Consider the following 15,487-nt stretch of genomic DNA (forward strand, 5'->3'; position numbering starts at 1 on the left):
CGGTGACCAGTACAATAAACTGAGTGCTCCCTGTACACCGGTGACCAGTACTATAAACTGAGTGCTCCCTGTGCACCGGTGACCAGTACAATAAACTGAGTGCTCCCTGTACACCGGTGATCAGTACCATAAACTGAGTGCTCCCTGTACACCGATGACCACTACCATAAACTGAGTGCTCCCTGTGCACCGGTGACCAGTACCATAAACTGAGTGCTCCCTGTACACCGGTGACCAGTACAATAAACTGAGTGCTCCCTGTACACCGGTGATCAGTACCATAAACTGAGTGCTCCCTGTGCACCGGTGACCAATACAATAAACTGAGTGCTCCCTGTACACCGGTGACCAGTACAATAAACTGAGTGCTCCCTGTACACCGGTGACCAGTACCATAAACTGAGTGCTCCCTGTACACCGATGACCAGTACCATAAACTGAGTGCTCCCTGTGCACCGGTGACAAGTACAATAAACTGAGTGCTCCCTGTACACCGGTGACCAGTACCATAAACTGAGTGCTCCCTGTACACCGGTGACCAGTACCATAAACTGAGTGCTCCCTGTACACCGGTGACCAGTACCATAAACTGAGTGCTCCCTGTACACCGGTGGCCAGTACCATAAACTGAGTGCACCCTGTACACCGGTGACCAGTCCAATAAACTGAGTGCTCCCTGTGCACCAGAGACCAGTACAATAAACTGAGTGCACCCTGTACACCGGTGACCAGTACCATAAACTGATTGCTTCCTGTACACCGATGACCAGTACCATAAACTGAGTGCTCCCTGTACATGGGTGACCAGTACCATAAACTGAGTGCTCCCTGCACACCGGTGACCAGTACCATAAACTGAGTGCTCCCTGAGCACCGGTGACCAGTACCATAAACTGAGTGCACCCTGTACACCGGTGACCAGTCCAATAAACTGAGTGCTCCCTGTACACCAGTGACCAGTACCATAAACTGAGTGCTCCCTGTACACCGATGACCAGTACCATAAACTGAGTGCTCCCTGTACACCGGTGACCAGTACAATAAACTGAGTGCACCCTGTACACCGGTGATCAGCACCATAAACTGAGTGCTCCCTGTGCACCGGTGACCAGTACAATAAACTGAGTGCTCCCTGTACACCGATGACCAGTACCATAAACTGAGTGCTCCCTGTACACCGATAACCAGTACCATAAACTGAGTGCTCCCTGTACACGGGTGACCAGTACCATAAACTGAGTGCTCCCTGTACACGGGTGACCAGTACCATAAACTGAGTGCTCCCTGTACACGGGTGACCAGTACCATAAACTGAGTGCTCCCTGTACACCAGTGACCAGTACAATAAACTGGGTGCTCCCTGTACACCGGTGACCAGTACCATAAACTGAGTGCTCCCTGTACACCGGTGACCAGTACCATAAACTGAGTGCTCCCTGTACACGGGTGACCAGTACCATAAACTGAGTGCTCCCTGTACACCGGTGACCAGTACCATAAACTGGGTGCTCCCTGTACACCGGTGACCAGTACCATAAACTGAGTGCTCCCTGTACACCGGTGACCAGTACCATAAACTGAGTGCTCCCTGTGCACCGGTGACCAGTACAATAAACTGAGTGCTCCCTGTACACCGGTGATCAGTACCATAAACTGAGTGCTCCCTGTACACCGATGACCACTACCATAAACTGAGTGCTCCCTGTGCACCGGTGACCAGTACCATAAACTGAGTGCTCCCTGTACACCGGTGACCAGTACAATAAACCGAGTGCTCCCTGTACACCGGTGATCAGTACCATAAACTGAGTGCTCCCTGTGCACCGGTGACCAATACAATAAACTGAGTGCTCCCTGTACACTGGTGACCAATACAATAAACTGAGTGCTCCCTGTACACCGGTGACCAGTACCATAAACTGAGTGCTCCCTGTACACCGATAACCAGTACCATAAACTGAGTGCTCCCTGTACACGGGTGACCAGTACCATAAACTGAGTGCTCCCTGTGCACCGGTGACCAGTACAATAAACTGAGTGCTCCCTGTACACCGGTGACCAGTACCATAAACTGAGTGCTCCCTGTGCACCGGTGACAATACAATAAACTGAGTGCTCCCTGTACACCGGTGACCAGTACCATAAACTGAGTGCTCCCTGTACACCGGTGACCAGTACCATAAACTGAGTGCTCCATGTACACCGGTGACCAGTACCATAAACTGAGTGCTCCCTGTACACCGGTGGCCAGTACCATAAACTGAGTGCACCCTGTACACCGGTGACCAGTCCAATAAACTGAGTGCTCCCTGTGCACCAGAGACCAGTACAATAAACTGAGTGCACCCTGTACACCGGTGACCAGTACCATAAACTGATTGCTTCCTGTACACCGATGACCAGTGCCATAAACTGAGTGCTCCCTGTACATGGGTGACCAGTACCATAAACTGAGTGCTCCCTGAGCACCGGTGACCAGTACCATAAACTGAGTGCACCCTGTACACCGGTGACCAGTCCAATAAACTGAGTGCTCCCTGTACACCGGTGACCAGTACCATAAACTGAGTGCTCCCTGTACACCGATGACCAGTACCATAAACTGAGTGCTCCCTGTCCACCGGTGACCAGTACAATAAACTGAGTGCTCCCTGTACACCGATGACCAGTACCATAAACTGAGTGCTCCCTGTACACCGATAACCAGTACCATAAACTGAGTGCTCCCTGTACACGGGTGACCAGTACCATAAACTGAGTGCTCCCTGTACACGGGTGACCAGTACCATAAACTGAGTGCTCCCTGTACACGGGTGACCAGTACCATAAACTGAGTGCTCCCTGCACACCGGTGACCAGTACAATAAACTGGGTGCTCCCTGTACACCGGTGACCAGTACCATAAACTGAGTGCTCCCTGTACACCGGTGACCAGTACCATAAACTGAGTGCTCCCTGTACACCGGTGACCAGTACCATAAACTGAGTGCTCCCTGTACACCGGTGACCAGTACCATAAACTGAGTGCACACTGTACACCGGTGACCAGTCCAATAAACTGAGTACTCCCTGTACACCGGTGACCAGTACCATAAACTGAGTGCTCCCTGTACACCGGTGACCAGTACCATAAACTGAGTGCTCCCTGAACACCGGTGACCAGTCCAATAAACTGAGTGCTCCCTGTGCACCAGTGACCAGTGCAATAAACTGAGTACACCCTGTACATGGGTGACCAGTACCATAAACTGAGTGCTCCCTGTACATGGGTGACCAGTACCATAAACTGAGTGCTCCCTGCACACCGGTGTCCAGTACCATAAACTGAGTGCTCCCTGTGCACCTGTGACCAGTACCATAAACTGAGTGCACCCTGTACACCGGTGACCAGTCCAATAAACTGAGTGCTCCCTGTACACCGGTGACCAGTACAATAAACTGAGTGCTCCCTGTACACCGGTGACCAGTACCATAAACTGAGTGCTCCCTGTACACCGGTGACCAGTACCATAAATTGAGTGCTCCCTGTACACCGGTGACCAGTACCATAAACTGAGTGCTCCCTGTACACCGGTGACCAGTACAATAAACTGGGTGCTCCCTGTACACCGGTGACCAGTACCATAAACTGAGTGCTCCCTGTACACCGGTGACCAGTACCATAAACTGAGTGCTCCCTGTACACGGGTGACCAGTACCATAAACTGAGTGCTCCCTGTACACCGGTGACCAGTACAATAAACTGGGTGCTCCCTGTACACCGGTGACCAGTACCATAAACTGAGTGCTCCCTGTACACCGGTGACCAGTACCATAAACTGAGTGCTCCCTGTGCACCGGTGACCAGTACAATAAACTGAGTGCTCCCTGTACACCGGTGATCAGTACCATAAACTGAGTGCTCCCTGTACACCGATGACCACTACCATAAACTGAGTGCTCCCTGTGCACCGGTGACCAGTACCATAAACTGAGTGCTCCCTGTACACCGGTGACCAGTACAATAAACTGAGTGCTCCCTGTACACTGGTGACCAATACAATAAACTGAGTGCTCCCTGTACACCGGTGACCAGTACCATAAACTGAGTGCTCCCTGTACACCGATAACCAGTACCATAAACTGAGTGCTCCCTGTACACGGGTGACCAGTACCATAAACTGAGTGCTCCCTGTGCACCGGTGACCAGTACAATAAACTGAGTGCTCCCTGTACACCGGTGACCAGTACCATAAACTGAGTGCTCCCTGTGCACCGGTGACAAGTACAATAAACTGAGTGCTCCCTGTACACCGGTGACCAGTACCATAAACTGAGTGCTCCCTGTACACCGGTGACCAGTACCATAAACTGAGTGCTCCCTGTACACCGGTGACCAGTACCATAAACTGAGTGCTCCCTGTACACCGGTGGCCAGTACCATAAACTGAGAGCACCCTGTACACCGGTGACCAGTCCAATAAACTGAGTGCTCCCTGTGCACCAGAGACCAGTACAATAAACTGAGTGCACCCTGTACACCGGTGACCAGTACCATAAACTGATTGCTGCCTGTACACTGATGACCAGTACCATAAACTGAGTGCTCCCTGTACATGGGTGACCAGTACCATAAACTGAGTGCTCCCTGCACACCGGTGACCAGTACCATAAACTGAGTGCTCCCTGAGCACCGGTGACCAGTACCATAAACTGAGTGCACATTGTACACCGGTGACCAGTCCAATAAACTGAGTGCTCCCTGTACACCGGTGACCAGTACCATAAACTGAGTGCTCCCTGTACACCGATGACCAGTACCATAAACTGAGTGCTCCCTGTCCACCGGTGACCAGTACAATAAACTGAGTGCACCCTGTACACCGGTGATCAGCACCATAAACTGAGTGCTCCCTGTGCACCGGTGACCAGTACAATAAACTGAGTGCTCCCTGTACACCGGTGACCAGTACCATAAACTGAGTGCTCCCTGTACACCAATAACCAGTACCATAAACTGAGTGCTCCCTGTACACGGGTGACCAGTACCATAAACTGAGTGCTCCCTGTACACGGGTGACCAGTACCATAAACTGAGTGCTCCCTGTACACGGGTGACCAGTACCATAAACTGAGTGCTCCCTGCACACCGGTGACCAGTACAATAAACTGGGTGCTCCCTGTACACCGGTGACCAGTACCATAAACTGAGTGCTCCCTGTACACCGGTGACCAGTACCATAAACTGAGTGCTCCCTGTACACCGGTGACCAGTACCATAAACTGAGTGCTCCCTGTACACCGGTGACCAGTACCATAAACTGAGTGCACACTGTACACCGGTGACCAGTCCAATAAACTGAGTGCTCCCTGGACACCGGTGACCAGTACCATAAACTGAGTGCTCCCTGTACACCGGTGACCAGTACCATAAACTGAGTGCTCCCTGAACACCGGTGACCAGTCCAATAAACTGAGTGCTCCCTGTGCACCAGTGACCAGTGCAATAAACTGAGTACACCCTGTACATGGGTGACCAGTACCATAAACTGAGTGCTCCCTGTACATGGGTGACCAGTACCATAAACTGAGTGCTCCCTGCACACCGGTGTCCAGTACCATAAACTGAGTGCTCCCTGTGCACCTGTGACCAGTACCATAAACTGAGTGCACCCTGTACACCGGTGACCAGTCCAATAAACTGAGTGCTCCCTGTACACCGGTGACCAGTACAATAAACTGAGTGCTCCCTGTACACCGGTGACCAGTACCATAAACTGAGTGCTCCCTGTACACCGGTGACCAGTACCATAAATTGAGTGCTCCCTGTACACCGGTGACCAGTACCATAAACTGAGTGCTCCCTGTACACCGATGACCAGTACAATAAACTGAGTGCTCCCTGAACACCGGTGACCAGTACCATAAACTGAGTGCTCCCTGTACACCGGTGACCAGTACCATAAACTGAGTGCTCCCTGTACACCGGTGACCAATACCATAAACTGAGTGCATCCTGTACACCGGTGACCAGTACCATAAACTGAGTGCTCCCTGCACACCGGTGACCAGTACCATAAGCTGAGTGCTCCCTGTGCACCGGTGACCTGTACCATAAACTGAGTGCACCCTGTACACCGGTGACCAGTCCAATAAAGTGAGTGCTCCCTGTACACCGGTGACCAGTACCATAAACTGAGTGCACCCTGTACACCGGTGACCAGTACCATAAACTGAGTGCTCCCTGTACACCGGTGACCAGTACAATAAACTGAGTGCTCCCTGTACACCGGTGACCAGTACCATAAACTGAGTGCTCCCTGTACACCGGTGACCAGTACCATAAACTGAGTGCTCCCTGTACACCGGTGACCAGTACCATAAACTGAGTGCTCCCTGTACACCGGTGACCAGTCCCATAAACTGAGTGCTCCCTGTACACCGGTGACCAGTACCAAAAACTGAGTGCTCCCTGTACACCTGTGACCAGTCCAATAAACTGAGTGCTCCCTGTACACCAGTGACCAGTCCAATAAACTGAGTGCTCCCTGTACACCGGTGACCAGTACCATAAACTGAGTGCTCCCTGTACACCGGTGACCAGTACCATAAACTGAGTGCTCCCTGTACACCGGTGACCAGTACCATAAACTGAGTGCTCCCTGTGCACCAGTGACCAGTCCAATAAACTGAGTGCTCCCTGTACACCGGTGACCAGTACCATAAACTGAGTGCTCCCTGTGCACCGGTGACCAGTACCATAAACTGAGTGCTCCCTGTACACCGGTGACCAGTACAATAAACCGAGTGCTCCCTGTACACCGGTGATCAGTACCATAAACTGAGTGCTCCCTGTGCACCGGTGACCAATACAATAAACTGAGTGCTCCCTGTACACTGGTGACCAATACAATAAACTGAGTGCTCCCTGTACACCGGTGACCAGTACCATAAACTGAGTGCTCCCTGTACACCGATAACCAGTACCATAAACTGAGTGCTCCCTGTACACGGGTGACCAGTACCATAAACTGAGTGCTCACTGTGCACCGGTGACCAGTACAATAAACTGAGTGCTCCCTGTACACCGGTGACCAGTACCATAAACTGAGTGCTCCCTGTGCACCGGTGACAAGTACAATAAACTGAGTGCACCCTGTACACCGGTGACCAGTACCATAAACTGATTGCTTCCTGTACACCGATGACCAGTACCATAAACTGAGTGCTCCCTGTACATGGGTGACCAGTACCATAAACTGAGTGCTCCCTGCACACCGGTGACCAGTACCATAAACTGAGTGCTCCCTGAGCACCGGTGACCAGTACCATAAACTGAGTGCACCCTGTACACCGGTGACCAGTCCAATAAACTGAGTGCTCCCTGTACACCGGTGACCAGTACCATAAACTGAGTGCTCCCTGTACACCGATGACCAGTACCATAAACTGAGTGCTCCCTGTCCACCGGTGACCAGTACAATAAACTGAGTGCACCCTGTACACCGGTGATCAGCACCATAAACTGAGTGCTCCCTGTGCACCGGTGACCAGTACAATAAACTGAGTGCTCCCTGTACACCGATGACCAGTACCATAAACTGAGTGCTCCCTGTACACCGATAACCAGTACCATAAACTGAGTGCTCCCTGTACACGGGTGACCAGTACCATAAACTGAGTGCTCCCTGTACACGGGTGACCAGTACCATAAACTGAGTGCTCCCTGTACACCGGTGACCAGTACCATAAACTGAGTGCTCCCTGTACACCGGTGACCAGTACCATAAACTGAGTGCTCCCTGTACACCGGTGACCAGTACCATAAACTGAGTGCTCCCTGTACACCGGTGACCAGTACCATAAACTGAGTGCTCCCTGTACACCGGTGACCAGTACCATAAACTGAGTGCACACTGTACACCGGTGACCAGTCCAATAAACTGAGTGCTCCCTGTACACCGGTGACCAGTACCATAAACTGAGTGCTCCCTGTACACCGGTGACCAGTACCATAAACTGAGTGCTCCCTGAACACCGGTGACCAGTCCAATAAACTGAGTGCTCCCTGTGCACCAGTGACCAGTGCAATAAACTGAGTACACCCTGTACATGGGTGACCAGTACCATAAACTGAGTGCTCCCTGTACATGGGTGACCAGTACCATAAACTGAGTGCTCCCTGCACACCGGTGTCCAGTACCATAAACTGAGTGCTCCCTGTGCACCTGTGACCAGTACCATAAACTGAGTGCACCCTGTACACCGGTGACCAGTCCAATAAACTGAGTGCTCCCTGTACACCGGTGACCAGTACAATAAACTGAGTGCTCCCTGTACACCGGTGACCAGTACCATAAACTGAGTGCTCCCTGTACACCGGTGACCAGTACCATAAATTGAGTGCTCCCTGTACACCGGTGACCAGTACCATAAACTGAGTGCTCCCTGTACACCGGTGACCAGTACAATAAACTGGGTGCTCCCTGTACACCGGTGACCAGTACCATAAACTGAGTGCTCCCTGTACACCGGTGACCAGTACCATAAACTGAGTGCTCCCTGTACACGGGTGACCAGTACCATAAACTGAGTGCTCCCTGTACACCGGTGACCAGTACAATAAACTGGGTGCTCCCTGTACACCGGTGACCAGTACCATAAACTGAGTGCTCCCTGTACACCGGTGACCAGTACCATAAACTGAGTGCTCCCTGTGCACCGGTGACCAGTACAATAAACTGAGTGCTCCCTGTACACCGGTGATCAGTACCATAAACTGAGTGCTCCCTGTACACCGATGACCACTACCATAAACTGAGTGCTCCCTGTGCACCGGTGACCGGTACCATAAACTGAGTGCTCCCTGTACACCGGTGACCAGTACAATAAACTGAGTGCTCCCTGTACACGGGTGACCAGTACCATAAACTGAGTGCTCCCTGTACACGGGTGACCAGTACCATAAACTGAGTGCTCCCTGTACACGGGTGACCAGTACCATAAACTGAGTGCTCCCTGCACACCGGTGACCAGTACAATAAACTGGGTGCTCCCTGTACACCGGTGACCAGTACCATAAACTGAGTGCTCCCTGTACACCGGTGACCAGTACCATAAACTGAGTGCTCCCTGTACACCGGTGACCAGTACCATAAACTGAGTGCTCCCTGTACACCGGTGACCAGTACCATAAACTGAGTGCACACTGTACACCGGTGACCAGTCCAATAAACTGAGTGCTCCCTGTACACCGGTGACCAGTACCATAAACTGAGTGCTCCCTGTACACCGGTGACCAGTACCATAAACTGAGTGCTCCCTGAACACCGGTGACCAGTCCAATAAACTGAGTGCTCCCTGTGCACCAGTGACCAGTGCAATAAACTGAGTACACCCTGTACATGGGTGACCAGTACCATAAACTGAGTGCTCCCTGTACATGGGTGACCAGTACCATAAACTGAGTGCTCCCTGCACACCGGTGTCCAGTACCATAAACTGAGTGCTCCCTGTGCACCTGTGACCAGTACCATAAACTGAGTGCACCCTGTACACCGGTGACCAGTCCAATAAACTGAGTGCTCCCTGTACACCGGTGACCAGTACAATAAACTGAGTGCTCCCTGTACACCGGTGACCAGTACCATAAACTGAGTGCTCCCTGTACACCGGTGACCAGTACCATAAATTGAGTGCTCCCTGTACACCGGTGACCAGTACCATAAACTGAGTGCTCCCTGTACACCGGTGACCAGTACAATAAACTGGGTGCTCCCTGTACACCGGTGACCTGTACCATAAACTGAGTGCTCCCTGTACACCGGTGACCAGTACCATAAACTGAGTGCTCCCTGTACACGGGTGACCAGTACCATAAACTGAGTGCTCCCTGTACACCGGTGACCAGTACAATAAACTGGGTGCTCCCTGTACACCGGTGACCAGTACCATAAACTGAGTGCTCCCTGTACACCGGTGACCAGTACCATAAACTGAGTGCTCCCTGTGCACCGGTGACCAGTACAATAAACTGAGTGCTCCCTGTACACCGGTGATCAGTACCATAAACTGAGTGCTCCCTGTACACCGATGACCACTACCATAAACTGAGTGCTCCCTGTGCACCGGTGACCGGTACCATAAACTGAGTGCTCCCTGTACACCGGTGACCAGTACAATAAACTGAGTGCTCCCTGTACACCGGTGATCAGTACCATAAACTGAGTGCTCCCTGTGCACCGGTGACCAATACAATAAACTGAGTGCTCCCTGTACACCGGTGACCAGTACAATAAAATGAGTGCTCCCTGTACACTGGTGACCAATACAATAAACTGAGTGCTCCCTGTACACCGGTGACCAGTACCATAAACTGAGTGCTCCCTGTACACCGATAACCAGTACCATAAACTGAGTGCTCCCTGTACACGGGTGACCAGTACCATAAACTGAGTGCTCCCTGTGCACCGGTGACCAGTACAATAAACTGAGTGCTCCCTGTACACCGGTGACCAGTACCATAAACTGAGTGCTCCCTGTGCACCGGTGACAAGTACAATAAACTGAGTGCTCCCTGTACACCGGTGACCAGTACCATAAACTGAGTGCTCCCTGTACACCGGTGACCAGTACCATAAACTGAGTGCTCCCTGTACACCGGTGACCAGTACCATAAACTGAGTGCTCCCTGTACACCGGTGGCCAGTACCATAAACTGAGTGCACCCTGTACACCGGTGACCAGTCCAATAAACTGAGTGCTCCCTGTGCACCAGAGACCAGTACAATAAACTGAGTGCACCCTGTACACCGGTGACCAGTACCATAAACTGATTGCTTCCTGTACACCGATGACCAGTACCATAAACTGAGTGCTCCCTGTACATGGGTGACCAGTACCATAAACTGAGTGCTCCCTGCACACCGGTGACCAGTACCATAAACTGAGTGCTCCCTGAGCACCGGTGACCAGTACCATAAACTGAGTGCACCCTGTACACCGGTGACCAGTCCAATAAACTGAGTGCTCCCTGTACACCGGTGACCAGTACCATAAACTGAGTGCTCCCTGTACACCGATGACCAGTACCATAAACTGAGTGCTCCCTGTCCACCGGTGACCAGTACAATAAACTGAGTGCACCCTGTACACCGGTGATCAGCACCATAAACTGAGTGCTCCCTGTGCACCGGTGACCAGTACAATAAACTGAGTGCTCCCTGTACACCGGTGACCAGTACCATAAACTGAGTGCTCCCTGTACACCGATAACCAGTACCATAAACTGAGTGCTCCCTGTACACGGGTGACCAGTACCATAAACTGAGTGCTCCCTGTACACGGGTGACCAGTACCATAAACTGAGTGCTCCCTGTACACGGGTGACCAGTACCATAAACTGAGTGCTCCCTGCACACCGGTGACCAGTACAATAAACTGGGTGCTCCCTGTACACCGGTGACCAGTACCATAAACTGAGTGCTCCCTGTACACCGGTGACCAGTACCATAAACTGAGTGCTCCCTGTACACCGGTGACCAGTACCATAAACTGAGTGCTCCCTGTACACCGGTGACCAGTACCATAAACTGAGTGCACACTGTACACCGGTGACCAGTCCAATAAACTGAGTGCTCCCTGGACACCGGTGACCAGTACCATAAACTGAGTGCTCCCTGAACACCGGTGACCAGTCCAATAAACTGAGTGCTCCCTGTGCACCAGTGACCAGTGCCATAAACTGAGTACACCCTGTACATGGGTGACCAGTACCATAAACTGAGTGCTCCCTGTACATGGGTGACCAGTACCATAAACTGAGTGCTCCCTGCACACCGGTGTCCAGTACCATAAACTGAGTGCTCCCTGTGCACCTGTGACCAGTACCATAAACTGAGTACACCCTGTACACCGGTGACCAGTCCAATAAACTGAGTGCTCCCTGTACACCGGTGACCAGTACAATAAACTGAGTGCTCCCTGTACACCGGTGACCAGTACCATAAACTGAGTGCTCCCTGTACACCGGTGACCAGTACCATAAATTGAGTGCTCCCTGTACACCGGTGACCAGTACCATAAACTGAGTGCTCCCTGTACACCGGTGACCAGTACAATAAACTGAGTGCTCCCTGAACACCGGTGACCAGTACCATAAACTGAGTGCTCCCTGTACACCGGTGACCAGTACCATAAACTGAGTGCTCCCTGTACACCGGTGACCAATACCATAAACTGAGTGCATCCTGTACACCGGTGACCAGTACCATAAACTGAGTGCTCCCTGCACACCGGTGACCAGTACCATAAGCTGAGTGCTCCCTGTGCACCGGTGACCAGTACCATAAACTGAGTGCACCCTGTACACCGGTGACCAGTCCAATAAACTGAGTGCTCCCTGTACACCGGTGACCTGTACCATAAACTGAGTGCACCCTGTACACCGGTGACCAGTACCATAAACTGAGTGCTCCCTGTACACCGGTGACCAGTACCATAAACTGAGTGCTCCCTGTACACCGGTGACGAGTACCATAAACTGAGTGCTCCCTGTACACCGGTGACCAGTACCATAAACTGAGTGCTCCCTGTACACCGGTGACCAGTACAATAAACTGAGTGCTCCCTGTACACCGGTGACCAGTACCATAAACTGAGTGCTCCCTGTACACCGGTGACCAGTACCATAAACTGAGTGCTCCCTGTACACCGGTGACCAGTACCATAAACTGAGTGCTCCCTGTACACCGGTGACCAGTACCATAAACTGAGTGCTCCCTGTACACCGGTGACCAGTCCCATAAACTGAGTGCTCCCTGTACACCGGTGACCAGTACCATAAACTGAGTGCTCCCTGTACACCAGTGACCAGTCCAATAAACTGAGTGCTCCCTGTACACCAGTGACCAGTCCAATAAACTGAGTGCTCCCTGTACACCGTGACCAGTACCATAAACTGAGTGCTCCCTGTACACCGGTGACCAGTACCATAAACTGAGTGCTCCCTGTACACCGGTGACCAGTACCATAAACTGAGTGCTCCCTGTGCACCAGTGACCAGTCCAATAAACTGAGTGCTCCCTGTACACCGGTGACCAGTACCATAAACTGAGTGCTCCCTGTACACCGGTGACCAGTACCAGGCGGTTAAGAAGGCAAATGGTATGTTGGCCTTCGTAGCGAGAGGGTTCAAGTACAAGAACAAGGATGTCTTGCTGCAGTTGTACAGGGCCTTGGTGAGACCACACCTTGAGTATTGTGTGCAGTTTTGGTCGCTTTATCTGAGGAAGGATGTTCTTGTCATGGAGGGAGTGCAGCGAAGATTCACCAGACTGATACCTGGGATGGCAGGAATGACGTATCAGGAGAGATTGGGTCGATTGGGCTTGTACTCGCTGGAGTTTAGAAGAATGAGAGGAGATCTCATTGAAACTTATAAAATTCTAACAGGACTGGACAGACTGGATGCAGGAAGGATGTTCCCGATGGCCGGGGAGTCCAGATCCAGGAGTCACAGTCTAAGGATAAGGGGTAAGCCATTTAGGACAGAGATGAGGAGGAATTTCTTCACCCAGAGAGTGGTGAACCTGTGGAATTCTCTACCACAGAAGGCAATGGAGGCCAATTTATTAAATATATTCAAGAAGGAGTTTGATATATTTCTTAAGGCTAAAGGGATCAAGGGATATGGGGAGAAGGCAGGGACAGGGTACTGAATTTGGATGATCAGCCATGATCGCATTGAATGGCGGAGCAGGCTCGAGGGGCCGAATGGCCTACTCCTGCTCCTATCTTCTATGTTTCTATGTTTCTGTGCACCGGTGACCAGTACAATAAACTGAGTGCATCCTGTGCACCGATGACCAGTCCAATAAATGGAGTGCACCCTGAACACCGGTGACCAGTCCAATAAATGGAGTGCACCCTGAACACCGGTGACCAGTCCAATAAATGGAGTGCACCCTGAACACTGGTGACCAGTACAATAAACTGAGTGCATCCTGTGCACTGGTGACCAGTACAATAAACTGAGTGCTCCCTGCACACCGGTGACCAGTACAATAAATGGAGTGCACCCTATGCACTCAACAAGTCTTTTACAACTGACTTGAAACAGGATTTCTTTTTCCCAAAAGTTCCTTACACAAAATCAGTCGACATGAACAGAACCTTAATTTGGAAACACTTGGAGACACTTCAAAAGTTTATATGCCCAGATCATACAAAGTGTGTGAAATCGGCACCATCACTTCTACCCCTGCCTCGATGGCCAGCCTCTTGATAGCTGCATCTCGCTCCTTGCTAAAGGGCTCAGAATCATATTCAAAGGAAAGATGGGAGATATTCCATTCCTTGAGTAGATTGAAAGAATAGCCAAAAAATTTTCATTTGACATTTTTAATATATCTTTACTTCCCCAAATCATAAGATATTTGGGAATTTAGAGCCTTATAATCATAAAAGGCGTCAATGGACAGGACACGGGTTGCATCCTCGATTCCCAGATCTTTGTTGTGAAGGGACGCAGAGTCGAGATGAAGAAATTCACAGGAGTTCAGAAAAAATGGTGTAACAATCCTCCCAGCTGCTGTTGCACATCTCCTAGCGACTGATCATGGCAAACACTTGTGGAGCCTTGTGAACAAACCATTCCATCTGCCCACCCTCCCAGGCATCAGTCATTAGCACAGATAGAAAATGGAAAGTAGGGAACTAAATACATTAAAACTCATTTAAATACATCAAGACAAACACCATATATAAAAGTTAACCTGTGGCTGGATAATATTTTTAAAACATTACTCTAATTAGTGCAACAGTAAATAATCATGTGCCAATTTCTCAATGTGCTGTTTAGCAAAACCATTTATAAAAGATCAACATGGGAGGCAGCAAAAAAAGCCCCTCAAACCATTGCTTTCCAGTGGGTTACAACTCTCAGAAAACTATACAGTTGGTGGTCTGCTCATGTTCACCGCAAATATAATATCCAGCCTCCAAGAACATTCTAGTCCAAACAATGTCATAAACTTCGAAAGAAGCTTTTCAGAAATACAGTGCAACTATATATATATATACTAGCTGGGGGTGCCCGGCGGTGCCGAGGCTTTTTTGAGGGCATGTTGTTGTTGGAAGAGAGAGAGGGAGCTACTGGGGGGAAGAGAGAGAGGGAAGGAGAGAGAGAGAGAGGGAAGGCGAGAGAGAGGGAAGGAGCGAGAGAGAGGGGGAAGGAGAGAGAGAGAGAGAGAGGGAAGGAGAGAGAGAGAGAGAGGGAAGGAGAGAGGGAAGGAGAGAGAGGGAAGGAGAGAGAGAGAGAGAGGGAAGGAGAGAGAGGGAAGGAGAGAGAGGGAAGGAGAGAGAGGGAAGGAGAGAGGGGGAAGGAGGGAGGGGGAAGGAGAGAGGGGGAAGGAGAGAGGGGGTAGGAGAGAGAGGGAAGGAGAGAGAGAGAGGGGGAAGGAGAGAGAGAGAGGGGGAAGGAGAGCGAGAGAGAGAGACTGGGAGTGTG

At 51.0% G+C, this 15,487-nt stretch overlaps 1 protein-coding gene across 1 annotated transcript in view; it reads right to left on the reverse strand.

Annotated features, from left to right (window-relative positions):
• The window catches only part of cry1b (cryptochrome circadian regulator 1b), a 127,503-nt gene extending 113,173 nt beyond the window's left edge, over positions 1 to 14,330 (reverse strand). Inside the window, 1 exon segment of the mRNA XM_086009736.1 lies at positions 14,176 to 14,330. The gene's annotated coding sequence lies outside the window, so the exon portion shown is untranslated.
• Positions 14,331 to 15,487: the final 1,157 nt, after the last annotated feature.

Source organism: Somniosus microcephalus, chromosome 16, assembly GCF_052327205.1.
Source record: "Somniosus microcephalus isolate GS21.2 chromosome 16, FLI_Smic_1.0, whole genome shotgun sequence".
Lineage (NCBI taxonomy): Eukaryota > Metazoa > Chordata > Chondrichthyes > Squaliformes > Somniosidae > Somniosus > Somniosus microcephalus.